Source organism: Pseudonaja textilis, chromosome 17 (genome assembly GCF_049901715.1).
Source record: "Pseudonaja textilis isolate UNSWEBS1 chromosome 17, rPseTex1.2, whole genome shotgun sequence".
Taxonomy (NCBI): domain Eukaryota; kingdom Metazoa; phylum Chordata; class Lepidosauria; order Squamata; family Elapidae; genus Pseudonaja; species Pseudonaja textilis.
In genome coordinates, this window is record NC_142006.1 from 1,105,769 (window position 1) to 1,118,767 (window position 12,999).

The 12,999-nt window shown below is 46.1% G+C and overlaps 1 long non-coding RNA gene across 1 annotated transcript; it reads left to right on the forward strand.

Moving 5' to 3' along the window:
* The first annotated feature begins 4,275 nt into the window (after positions 1-4,275).
* On the forward strand, positions 4,276-4,535 carry LOC148124499 (uncharacterized). The gene is made up of 3 exons (XR_015739766.1): positions 4,276-4,334; positions 4,365-4,472; positions 4,505-4,535. It is a non-coding gene; the product is annotated as an uncharacterized LOC148124499 (long non-coding RNA).
* The last annotated feature ends 8,464 nt before the right edge of the window (positions 4,536-12,999 follow it).

Here is a 12,999-nt window from a genome sequence, read left to right on the forward strand (position 1 = left end):
AAAGAATTCTTTCTTTCTTTCTTTCTTTCTTTCTTTCTTTCTTTCTTCTTTCTTTCTTCTTTCTTTCTTTCTTTCTTTCTTCTTTCTTTCTTTCTTTCTTTCTTTCTTTCTTTCTTCTCTTTCTTTCTTTCTTTCTTTCTTTCTTTCTTTCTTTCTTTCTTCATATCTATCTATCTATCTATCTATCTATCTATCTATCTATCTATCTATCTATCTATCTATCTATCTATCCATCTATCCATCTATAATGGATAGAAACTGGTCAAGGAGAGATTCAACCTGAAAATAAGGAGAAATTTCCTGACAGTGGGAGCAATCAACCCATGGAACAGAAGTTGCCTTTGGAAGTTGTAGAACTGGAAGAAGAGACTGGACAGTCCCTTGTCTGAAATGGCTCAGGGTCTCCTGCTTGGGCATGAGGCTGGACTAGAAGACCTCCAAGGTCCCTTCCAGCTCGATTCTGATTCTGTTATGAATGACGCACCAGGGCAGGATTCAGGACTGACCCACCGAATGTCCTGGAGATGATGGCTGGGGGAGGGGGGGAGGGGTGGGATGGACTGGATGCCGCCCAAGTTACTGCAGGCTCCCTGAATGTCTGCCGCAGCATCAAAGGCCAGCTGTTCCCTGCCTCTATTCATTGTGTAGAGCAGAAAGGCAGAGCGTAAGCCGCTTCTGGGCATTTCAGTGGGTGGCAAAGTTAATAAAATATTGAAAAGGATTTCTGCTCTCGGAACTCGCGCACAGATGGGAAATGAGAAATTCATGGAATCCAGCCACTCTCAGAGATTCCGTTCTCCAGATCAGCTGCAGCAGCAGCTGGAACGCGAAAACGTGTATTTCTGGGAAAGAAGAGAGGCTGGGCGCTGCCATTTGACACTCACCGTCATGTGCCTTTAGTTTTCCTTGATGAGCCAAGCAAAGGGGTTTTTTGTTTTTTTTCTGTGTGCCATTTTGTGTGAGTCTCAACAAGAAGGAAAGGACAGGAACCAACTATGCAAACAGACAGAATTCTCTGCTTTGTCCTCCCTGCAGGCTGAAAAAGGGAGGTGGGAAGATTACAGATGTGATGAGAAGATAGGTATTTGAGAGGTGTTGCCAAGAAGAGGGGGACAACCAGGGCTGGGCTTTAAAAATTTGAGCAACCTGGTTGCTGGTTGTGGGCATGGCCATGATGGGCGTGGTCTACTTGGCCTCCTGCACCATGGTGAGTGGGGGCTCCAGAGGCCTTCCTCAAGTCTCCGGGAGAGCAAAAATGGCCTCCCCGGGCTCCGAAAGCTCTCTGGAAAACGGAAACGGGCCTGTTTCCAACCTTTTTGAACTTCCAGGAGCCTCTGGGTGCGCCCTGCCCTTACCTCCATCCAACACAGGCCATGTGGGGACTCCTGGGAGGGCAGGGGTGGGCGGGGCCAGCCAGGAGTAGTATTTGGGGGTTCTCCCGAACCCCTGCAAACCCCCAGAAGCTCCACCCCTGGGGACAACCTAGTCTCCAAAGCACCTGAAGGTATTCAGAGTTTTGCAGCGTTAATTCAGTGGCAGAAAAGGAAACACAGATAGTAAAAAGTAAAAAGACAGTAAAAAGTAAACACAGGCTGATGCGTCATTTAACATCTTTATAAATATAGTAAGTAGATTTTACAAACCAGTTGTAGATTTTTCCAACATGGAGCAAACTCAGGCAGAAACACGTTGCAAGTAACTTCAGTAGCAACTCAGGAGCTCAGAAACAGACATTAGTTTCACTTTAGTTCATCAGGCAAGCAAGCAAGCAAGTTAGTTTCATCTTCAATAGGCAGACTCAGAACTTCAACATAGCTTCAGAGCTGCAGAGCTTAATATAAAGCAGCGGTCGCCAACTGGTGGGCTGCGGCCCACTGGTGGGCTGTGAGAAAATTTTGGTGGGCTGCATGGAGAAATCTCACCCCCAGAGCACCCTCCCCCCCCCAAAGCAATTAATCCAGGCTGTGCAGAAGCACAAGGCTGCTCAGCCCACATGGCCCACTGGAACACTCCCTGCCCACTCACTCCTTACCTGGCAAACTTGTCTGCTAAGTTGCTATTTTTCCTTTTTCCGACCATCATCTGTTCTTCTGTGCTGGGAGATTTAGATTAGCTAGGAAGCAGGAAATGGTTCGATTTCTTGCTTTCCAGCTAAGCACAGCCGAACCTCCCTTAGGACTGAAGCTTTGCTTGCAAGCAAATTCAGTGCAGACTCACCGCAAGCAAATTTGAGAGACTGAGCTAGCCGATGGCAGATAGGTAGATCACTGAATGATTCTGTGAGCAACTCAATCTGCCTGCCTGCTTTGCCTGATTTGGGTAACAGTTGCTCTTTTTTAAAATAAAAAATGCATTATTTACATGCATGGTGTGTTGTGAGTTAATTTTTGAGTTTGCTTGCAAGCAAATTTTATGTGACAGAGTGAGCTAGCCAATGGCAGATAGATAGATTTCTGAATGAATCTGTGATTCTGTGAGCAACTCAATCTGCCTGCCTGCTTTGCCTGCTTTGGGTAACAGTTGCTCTTTTTTTAAAATAAAAAATGCATTATTTACATGCATGGTGTGTTGTGAGTTAATTTTTGAGTTTGCTTGCAAGCAAATTTTATGTGACAGAGTGAGCTAGCCAATGGCAGATAGATAGATTTCTGAATGAATCTGTGATTCTGTGAGCAACTCAATCTGCCTGCCTGCTTTGCCTGATTTTGGGTAAAAGATGCTCTTTTTTATAAAAAAAAATCAATATTTATATACATATTTATAATATTTACATACAAGCCATGCCCAGCCACCAAGCCATACCCACAAATTAGGCCACACCCACAGAACCAGTTAGTGGTCCCTGGGATCTAAAATTATGAGTTTGGTGGTCCCTGAGGTCAAAAAGGTTGGTGACCCCTGATATAAAGCCATGCCTAGCCTACATCTAGTTTCAGTTTCCAAAACAGTCCTCATTGGGTGACCTGGTTACCATTCCTGTTCGTGAAGGCAGGACAAGAAGTAACAGATGGAAACTCATCAAGGAGAGATCCAACCTGGAATGAAGGAGAAACTTCCTAAGAGTGAAGTCAATTATCCAATGGGACAGCTTGTAGCTTGACAGCTTGACAGCTTGACGTTGTAGCTACTTCATCACTGGATGCTTTTAAGAAGAGACTGGGCAGTCACTTGTCTGAAATAGTAGAAATTCTCCTGCTTGAGCAGGGGGCTGGACTAGAAGATCTCCAAGGTCCCTTCCAGCTCTGTAATTCTGTTCTTCTGTTCTAAAGGGTGAACGTGTTTCCACTGAACTCTCCATCCAGGGTTTTAAATCAAGCGTACCGTTATTAGCAACCTAATGAATATTGAAATAGTTCCAGCAGAGAAGATTCACCGATGGCGCAGAAGAGATTTTAGCATTCCGACTGGATAATTGATAAAATGCGAAAACATTTGCAACGAAGTTGTTATTTGGTTCAGTAAAATTTCACAGTGAAGAGATTAAATTAGCCGAGATGTGAGGGAGGAGGGAAAAAAGCTTTCCAAGCAGCAAAACAGAAAGTCCAGCAAGTCTGAGGAAACTGTCTAGTGAAGTCAGACATGAAGTAGATCAATCAATCAGAATAGAGCCGGAAGGGACCTTGGAGGTCATCTGGTCCAACCCCTTGCTCAAACAGGAGATCCTATACCATTTCAGACAAGTGGCTGTCCAGTCTCCTCTTAAAAACACCCAGGGATGAAGCACCCACAACGTCTGAGGTTCCGTTGATTAATTGTCCTCCCTGTTTGGAAGTTTCTCCTCAATTCCAGGTTGCTTCTCTCTTTGATTAGTTTGCATCCGTTGTTTATTGTCCTGCCTTCAGGGGCTTTGGAAAATAAGTTGACCCACTCCTCTTCTTTGTGGCAGCCCCTCCAATCCTAGAATACTACTAGTAGTAGACGGGCAATATCTTCCTTGAGAAATTCTAGCATGCTTTGGTCACAAGGATTGTGTCTAGTACTGTAACTCAAAATCGGTCTAGAGGCTCTCCAAAGTTCCTTAAGAATAAACACTCATATGAACAATCAGAGGAGACTTATTTTTACAAAGCCATACAGGTCCAGGCAGTCACCCCTAAGAGCCAAATATCTATTTTTCTTTGTTTCAATAAGAAGGAGTAGGCATCAGGATGGCCTCTCTGACGCTGGATTTGCTTGCTGCTTTCCCTGAATATTCCTCGGTTATCTGCTGTCCCCCACAGCAGCCACTTGATGGGCAGAAGGATGGTTGCAATCTGCAGTGTGCTATTGTTGTGGTCTGCCAGTGGCCTGAGGAGCTGGCAGCAGAGTCGGACAGTGGGGAGGACCATGGGCCAGTCCTGGAGTCTGGGGAGGGCTCGGACAAGGGATCTGCGTCTGACACAGAGATGGGGCCAGGGCCATCTGAGAGTTATGTGCTGATTCCAGAGCCTCCAGGATCTGACATCAGTGAGGCAGAGGAACAGGGGGAGCCTGTTCCCAGTGGACACATGCGCAGAGCTGGCAGAAGGCAAGAACAGTTAAGACAAAAGGGGGACTCAGGGTAAGGCCTGGAGATGATTGGCCTCTCCCATAAGACATAAAGGAGGAGCAAAGGGACAGGAGCCTTTGCAGGAAGCAACTTTGTTCCTTCTGATCAGTTTAAACTCTGAAGCTCCGTGTTGACTTTGTGCTCCGTTTGGCCTTGTACAGCTAATTGGCAATTTAGTCATTGGCAACATTTCAAGGGAGATAAAGGTGAGTGCCTATCAGCCTTATCCCGAAAGACTGTGGCAGACTTCTGTTGGTCTATTCACAAACTGTTTGGGACTCATTACGAGCTGTGAATGCATATAATTGACCTTCCAAAAGGTTTTTGGAAACAGCATGTGATTGTTACTGTCTCAGGAAGCCTTGGTCAGAACATCTATGTCTCGTGCAAACCAGTGTCTGCGTTTCCTCCATCGGATGAGGAGAACACATCTTTCTCCTTCTGTCCTGGCCACTTTTTACAGAGGCTTGATTGAGAGCGTTTTAACAAACCGCATCCCTGTTTGGTTTGGTGGCAGCAATGCCTCAGATAGAAAGTCCCTACAGAGAGTGGTGAGGACAGCGGAGAAGATTATAGGAAGCTCTCTTCCCGTTATTGAGGATACTGCTTATAAGCACTAGGTGCTTAGAGCTCAAAGTTTTGTTAGCGACCCCACACACTCACTTTATGGTCTGTTTCTGTTGCTCTCCTCTGGGAGTGGGTTTCAAAATATTTCTAATAAAACTACCAGATTCTGTAACAGCTTTGTTCCCTAGGCCATCCATCTGGTAAACTCACAAGATTCGTTTTTCTTGCTATGCACATGTATACATCTGAACTTAGACTGTGTTGTTTCTCTGCGTCATATGATATATGTGGATATATGCATAATTCTGTATTTATTTATTTTGTTTACGTAGTGTATATTGGAGGTGGTGACCCTTTGAGAGCTGTAGGCAACCAAATTTCATTTTAGTATGCCGATTAGTGTATATTCAAAGTGACGATAAAGTTATTCTAAGTCTAAAAAAAAATCTCAATGTTTAGACTTTTAAAAATCAGTTTATTTCAGATCGAGACCTCAAATTCCTTGCTTGTATTCCAGAGAGAAGACTTAATCTAATGGCATTTTCTTTTCCATACCTTAAAAGGTGCTTGAGATTTGCAAAAGCTGCAAGCGATGGTATATAGCATCCACCACAAAACAAGGATACCTTTTCCATTGAATGTAGAATCTAAGTGGCCATGCACTACAAATCATACTTGATGCCTCATACTCTTTTTTTGTTAGACTCACTCATTTACTTTCCTTTTTTTTTTTTTAACCTCACCTAAAAATTTTTGCCAGATCCTTGAATCAGTGAAATGAATCTGGGAAGCTGAGAATGTCAACAAAATCTTTACAATGCTCAGTGATGGGTCTTCATTACGTGCAGTGGTGGTATTCAGCCGTTCGCACTGGTTCGAGCGAACCGGTAGCCAGGACGTGGCATGAGTCACTGAACTGGTAGTAACTCCTGGCTGGCCGTGCCCCTAACCTAGTCACCTGGTCGCTGCTCACTCGCTTGCCCTGCCCACCTGATGCCCGATGTTCACTCACCCCGTCTGCCTGATGCTCACCTGCCCAGTCACTCCTTGAGGCGTTTCTCCTTTTTTTTTACCTCCCGACAATCAGCTGTTCCTATAAACAGCTGTTCCAGGATTCCCCTGCTTCTTACTGCTTCAGCCGGGAGGCTTCCCTGAGGCCCAGGAAGACAAAAAATGGAGGGAGGGGGCAGAGATCCCCCTCCACTTTTTGCCTTCCTGGGCCCCATGGAAGCTTCTTGGGAGCAAAAATGCCCCCCCAGAGGCTCCCTGAGGCTAGGAAGGCCCAAAACACATGGGGTGGGGGGGTGCTGCAAAAAAGCCACGCCCACCCAATCACATGGCCACGCCCACCTAGCCACGCCCACCTAGCCACGCCCACAGAACCAGGAGTAAATTTTTGTGAATCCCACCACTGATTAAGTGATAAGAGTAGAATCAAAATCACGTATTAGAAGTATTGGTACTGCTTTATAAATCTTTAGAAAGACCACGCTTGGAATACCACGTCCAGTTTGGGTTACCGTTACAAAATAAGATGTTGAGACTTTGGGGAAACTGCAGAGAAGAGCAACTAAGAGGATTAAAGGCCTGGAGACGAAAACATATGAAGAACAGCTGCAGGATTTAGGTCTGGCCAGTCTAGAGGAAAGAAGGAACTAAGTGGGTGAGATGATAGCAGGATTCCAGTATTTGAGAGGCTGCCAAAAAGAGGACGGGGTCAACTTATTTACCAAAGCCCCCGTAGGCAGCACAACAAACAATGGACAGAAACTAACCCAGGAGAGAAGCAACCTGGAATGAAGGAGAAGCTACCTAACAGTGGGGACAATTAACCAGTGGAGCGTCTTGCCTTCAGAAGTTGTGGCTGCTCCATCATTGGAGGTCTTTCAGAAGAGACTGGACAGCCACCTGTCTGAAATGGCTTGAGCTGGAGGTTCTCCAAGGCCTCTAGCAGCTGTATTCCGATCGATTGATTATTTTACACATCATTATGGTTACATCCATAATTAAATTATTTTGCAGTATCTCTAGAATAATTTGTTGCTTCATCCGGAATTGCCGTTGTTTCTTACTGGCAATACTTGGTCAAAGAAGAGGCTCAGCTACCTGTTACACCTCTGCAGGATTCTCCCATATATCCTATTTCATTCTGTTCTTCATTCAAGGATCCCAAGAGAAGCTTTTTTGATCTATTTCACATATCACCAAGCTGGTAATGTTTGCCATTAAGTGGGAATTCACCAGGGAAACATCCATTAACCATCTTTTATTTTTGAAAGCTTGTCACTCCACCGTCTTTAGAGCCAGGCTTTACATTACATTACATTACATTAAGGGGAATGGATGAGTCTTGGAGGCAGGCCAAGAAAAACGAAGCTGTGTTGAAGCTACACATTCCACAATACCCTGATGTGAACCCAAGGGAGCTTTGTAGCGAAGAAAGTTGGTCGCGTTTCTCAACTGAAGTCCCCTGAATGAATGCTAAGGGGAAGACCCCCAGTTTGCAACCTCTCCTAGTTTGCAAAGGGGTCAAGCTATTTTCCAAAGCACCTGAAGGCCTTCACTCAATCAGCACTGGAAATGCCCAAGCCCACGGCAGACTCCAAAATGGGAGCACCTCTCTTCTGGCTCCCCCAGGGCTTGGATTTGAAATGCCCTTTTCTGAAGATTTAGCCTTGGTTGGGAAGCCTGGAGGGGAAAAAACCCTTCTTGAAGAGGAAGAAGTCGAAGCGACTGCAAAAATGGGAAGGGGAAAAATCGAATCGAACTTCTCTTTAAGATTCTTTTCAAGTACTCAGAGGTTGCAGGCAGAAACTGCCCAAGTTCCTTAATCTTGCTGCCTGCATAATTAAACTCTGAGGGGAGAGGGGGGGATAGTTAATGCGGAGCTTCAGCTTAAAGGTTAGCAAATTAATTACTATGTAGTGCTTAAGCCTTTTCTAATATCCCATATGCTTCTTGTTTAGTTCAGGAAAAGATTTGTTAAATGATGTCCTCATTTTGCAAGCAGAAGACAGCAATAGGAAGCACTGCTTGCACTGGTTTATCGGCTGTCCAGTTCGTTTTCTGCAGACTTGAAGAGCTTGGCGCGTGTGAAGAAACCAGCTCCCGTTGTTGGTCCTGCAGACCGGCATTCTCAACGCATACCTGGAATTCTCAGTGGCTGCCTTGTTAATTAACTTTTCCCTGCAAAACTCTAACCAGATTGAAAACACCTTTCCCATCACTTTAGCAAGCCCTTGTCTATTCGTTCATCATCATCATCGTGGTCTTTATCACGGCAGGATGAAAGGCCTCTTCCACCCGTTTCTTTGGACGGTGCTGGCTCTTTGGCTTTGTAATGGAGATGAGCACCGGGCTTCCTAGAGACGGAAGCGACTAGCACGTAGGTGCGAGGGGAAGAATCTTGACCTTAACCCCAAACCAGAACAGGAATCATTTGGGAGCATCTTTTCAACAACTCACAAACGTTATCAAAAAGCAGTTTTCCTGAACCGCAGACTACGTATTCTATTAAAATGTATTAGCTGGAAAAGAAAATACTGGACTACTACTGGTTTTGGTTTCGTGGGGGGTGGGGGAGGATGGTTTGTTTGTTTATGTACCTGAGACATTCTGAGCAAGAGTTTATTTTATGTTCTTTTCAATATGTCTCCTTTAAAGAGGCGGATGTCTTTTGTGCTTGAGGGAATCTCGGGTTGATTTAGTATTGGGAGAGGTTTCCTATTTTTGAACTATTTTATTATACAATTATGTTATTAATGATGGGGCAGACTTTTCAGGCAGGCCATTGATCATGGCTGAGGGCAGAGAGGGTCCTGTAACTAATTATTCATCGTTGTCCCTGTTGGCCCATTTTTATTGATTGGTAAATCTGGAAGCCAGATGTTACCCGAGAAACCAGTCGGTTCACTTGTGGGCCTTTTCATAGTCTCCATAAGTAGGGCAGGCAAGGGCTTATTTGGGGAGGGAGCTCAGGAAATCACCTCAATGCCTTAACCAATGATGAAAACAAAGGTATCCAAATTGCATTCCTTTCCTCCAAGTCCTCCCAAATGGAAAGAAGGGTCCCTTTCTTGCCCCACTCAATTCAAAGGGGCACAAAAGGATTTTGATGAGCTATCCCAGGGTGTCACCCCTCCCCGTCAGAGTCTGAATCTGACGAAGAAGATGAACAGCTGACAGGGAATGGGAGTGTGGCTCCGTTGGCTGGGGAGGAGGCTGGGGAAGGGCAAAGTTTGGCTGGGCAGAGCAGGGAAGAGACGAAACAAGGGAGAGGGAGTTCAGAGGATGAACGAGGCCCCTTCTTCATCCTAGGGCATGCTGGGAGGAATGGAGAAGGGAGCGATGTGGGTTGCGTGGCTTACAGGGGGAGGAAAGGGCCCCGATTCCCTTCATTAGCCACAGCTAGGAAGACAGTTGATAAGAAAGGCAGGCTGCTTGTGGCAGGCTGCTGGGAGCAAACGTGACTTTATCCTGTGTTGTTGTGGCTTATCTGTGTTCCTGGCGTCTTCCCAACCGTATGAGTTTTGCCATGCCTTCAAGTCTGAAATTCTTGCTCCCGCCCTGCCAAACTAATTACTTCAGTTTGGCTTGTTTGGACTTTAAGTTACAGTTTGTGTTGCTCATGTTTTGGACTTAATTTTCTGCAGTCAAAGGCTGTTCCTGGGAGAGTATTTCTCCAGCCAGAAGGTAACCTGGACATTGGGGGCAAAGTTGGAGATAATAAAGGGACTCTTATTACTTATCTGACTGTGTTGTCTTTGTGTCATGCCCCGGGTCACCACACAGGGCTTGGCAACCTGCGGCTCTAGAGCCACATGTGGCTCTTTCATCCCTTGACTGCAGCTCCCTGTCACCAGTTGGCACCACAATTTTGAGAGGAGCCTCCAGTTTGGGGGAGGGGAAAGCATGGAGCGCCAGGAGGAGTCTCGGTTAGAACAGGTAGAGGGAAAAGGGCGCAGCACTAGGAGGAGACACTATGGTGGGAGAACAAGACGTTTGTTCGGCTCCAGAAATGAACGGTTAGGACTTTTGTGGCTCTGGATGTTTTCCTTTCTGTGGGAAATGGGTCCAAATGGCTCTTTAAGGTTGCTGACCCCTGGGCCAGAGGTGCTATTCGACCGGTTCACACCTATTTGGGCGAACCGGTAGTGGTTATTTGGCATGGGTCGCCGAACCGGTGGCAACCCCTGGCTGGCCACGCCCCCAACGTGGTCACCCGGTCACTCACTTGCGATCACTCTCCTAGGTTTCCATTCCCCACGTCCTCTTTCTCCCCGGGGTAAAGGAAGAAAGGCACGGACGCTGCAAGTATCGCTTTCCCGTGTGAGTTAAAGTGTCGGGAGTGACAAGGAGTGCGGTCTGACAGGGGTGGGTGGGTGGGGTGAATCGAGCCCTGGAGCACTTTTGCAACATAAAAGAAATGCATTTTGGAAGGAGGTCTTTTAAAAACTTCTCCAAGGATTCCCCATGGACACTGCAAGTATCGCTTTCTCCTTGTGAGTTAAAAGTGCTGGAGTGAGAAGGAGTGCGGTCTGACAGAGGGGGTAGGGGAATCCACTCAAGCCTTGGAGAAATTTAAAGGAGCTGCTTCCAAAATGCTTGTCTGTTAAGTGCTCTGTGTGTGTGTGTGTGTGAGAGAGAGAGAGAGAGAGAGAGAGAAAGAAAGAAAGAAAGAAAGAAAGAAAGAAAGAAAGAGAGAGAGAGAGAGAGAGAGAGAGAGAGGAAGGTAGAGAAAGAAAGAAAAAAATTAGGAAGAGAGAGAGAGATAAAACTCTGTGCTATTATTTTTAATTGTTCCATTATTTATCATGTGTTACTATTTTACACTGTCCCTACACCTAGAGTGATTTTTCTGCCTTTCTTATGCCCAGGGCTACCACATATTTTTCAGGGTTTACATGCATTCAATGTCAATAGTCCAGAGCATAAAATACACACGAGTTCAACAAGAGTTGAAAGGGACCTTGGAGGTCTTCTAGTCCAACCCCCAGCTCAGGCAAGAAAACTGAGGATGCCAAACTCTGAGTAGAAATCCTGGGAAAGGTGTCAGAATAATCCTGAGAAGGGACCTCGGGGTGAACCCTATACCACTTCAGAGAAATGGCTGTCCAGTCTTTTCTTAAAAACCTCCAGTGTTGGAGCACCCAGAACTTCTGGAGACAAGGAGTTCCACTGGTTAATTGTTCTCACTGTTAGGAAGTTTCTCCTTAGTTTTAGGTTGCTTCTCTCTCTGTTCAGTTTCCATGCATTGCTTCTTGTCTGCATTCTGCTTCTTTGGAAAATACATTGTCCCCCTTTCTTTGTGGCAGCCCCTACAAAGCCTGTTGCCTGTCACCCTCTTGGGCAAAGCATGTGAGCCATTTCCTCCTTTCAGTGATCCATGAAAGGACATCTACTGTTTAGTATGCAGATAATAAAGTCAAAAAAGGTGAACAACATTTTTACAGAACTATAGATAAGTTGAGGCTGTGGGTGAAAAGGAATGGCTGGGAGGGGAGGGGCCAGGTGAGGCACCCCTTCATGTGAGTGACATTGAGTTGGCCACACCCACCCAGTCACATGATCACCAAGACCAAGCCATGCCCACCGTCAAACGGCCACTAAGCCACACCCACCCAGTCACACGACCACAAGCCACGACCACCAAATAAGCCACTCCCACAGAACCGGTAGTAAAAACAATTGAATTCCACCACTGCCCTGGGCTATCCTTTTGCACCCGCATCCAGCCCCAATTCCTCGATCAGCAGCCACTCTCCCTGGCCCCCGACTTTGTCTCAAGCGGGATAGTCTGTAGCTCTGTCGTGTGTCCCCCAATTTCCTCCGTCTGCATGTGCGGCGGTGTCAGGGCTGGCGGGAGAAGATGGGGAGGAGGGCAGGGCTGAAGAAGAAATATAGCTGGCATTAGATGTCTGTTTTATGGGACTGCAGCCATAAAAGCAGATTTAATTGTCTGAGAGGATGATTCTACTTCTAGAACAGCCAGCAGCAGCAGCAGCAGGTTTCTCATCCATGCGCTCCTCCACTACCACCACCGCCCTGGGTGTTGAATCTCAGCATAAATCAGATCTTTCTGCTGGAACGACTTTGGGTCTCTCTATTCCCTGCTCCAAATGGCATCTTGTGGGCATGTGCCAGGAGAGCTCTTGGCCATTTCCCTCCATTTCCTTTCCTTCCTGAGTCCGGAGGGGAGTCCTGGGCAAAGCAACGCCTAGGATTGCAGCTGCTACCCCAGTTGCTGCTTCTGTACGAAGTATACGTTGATCAGGAATCCGACGATGAGTGTGAGGATGGATTAAAACGGGCCGGTATTGAGAGGGCAGGAAGGAGGCTGTTGAATGTTCCACAAAAAACCACAACCCTGTGGGCTAAGCATGAAGTGACCCATACCATAAAAGGCAAGTATTTTAACTCCTATACCTTATCTTTAGAATAGAATAGAACCTGAAGGGACCTTGGAGGTCTTCTAGTCCACTCACCCTTCGGCCGCACCATCACTGTCCGATAGCATCCTGGTTTGATCTCTTGAGAATTGCTTTGATTGTAGGCGTGTCTTGACAGGATTTTGCATTCTTTCCCAGGCCGGGCGTTTGTTCTGACCTGTAAACCGTAATCACCCACAAACTTATTTGAAAAACAAAACTGATTTCATTGCAATGCTGGGAATTGTTTTCATTCCTAGCTGGAATAAATTTCAAACAGTCCCCCAAGATAAGCACCCACCTTTCAGTTCTGGGAAGTGCTGCCCAAAACAGAAGTATCCAATTAGCTATAAAAGAAACCAACCGAAATACAAGAAAAACCAACTGAAGTACAAAGAACTTCAAGAATGACTACTTTGCTTCCTGCAAAGGTTTCATTACCTTTGTCTGTCCTTTATACCTTATGGGAGGGGCAAT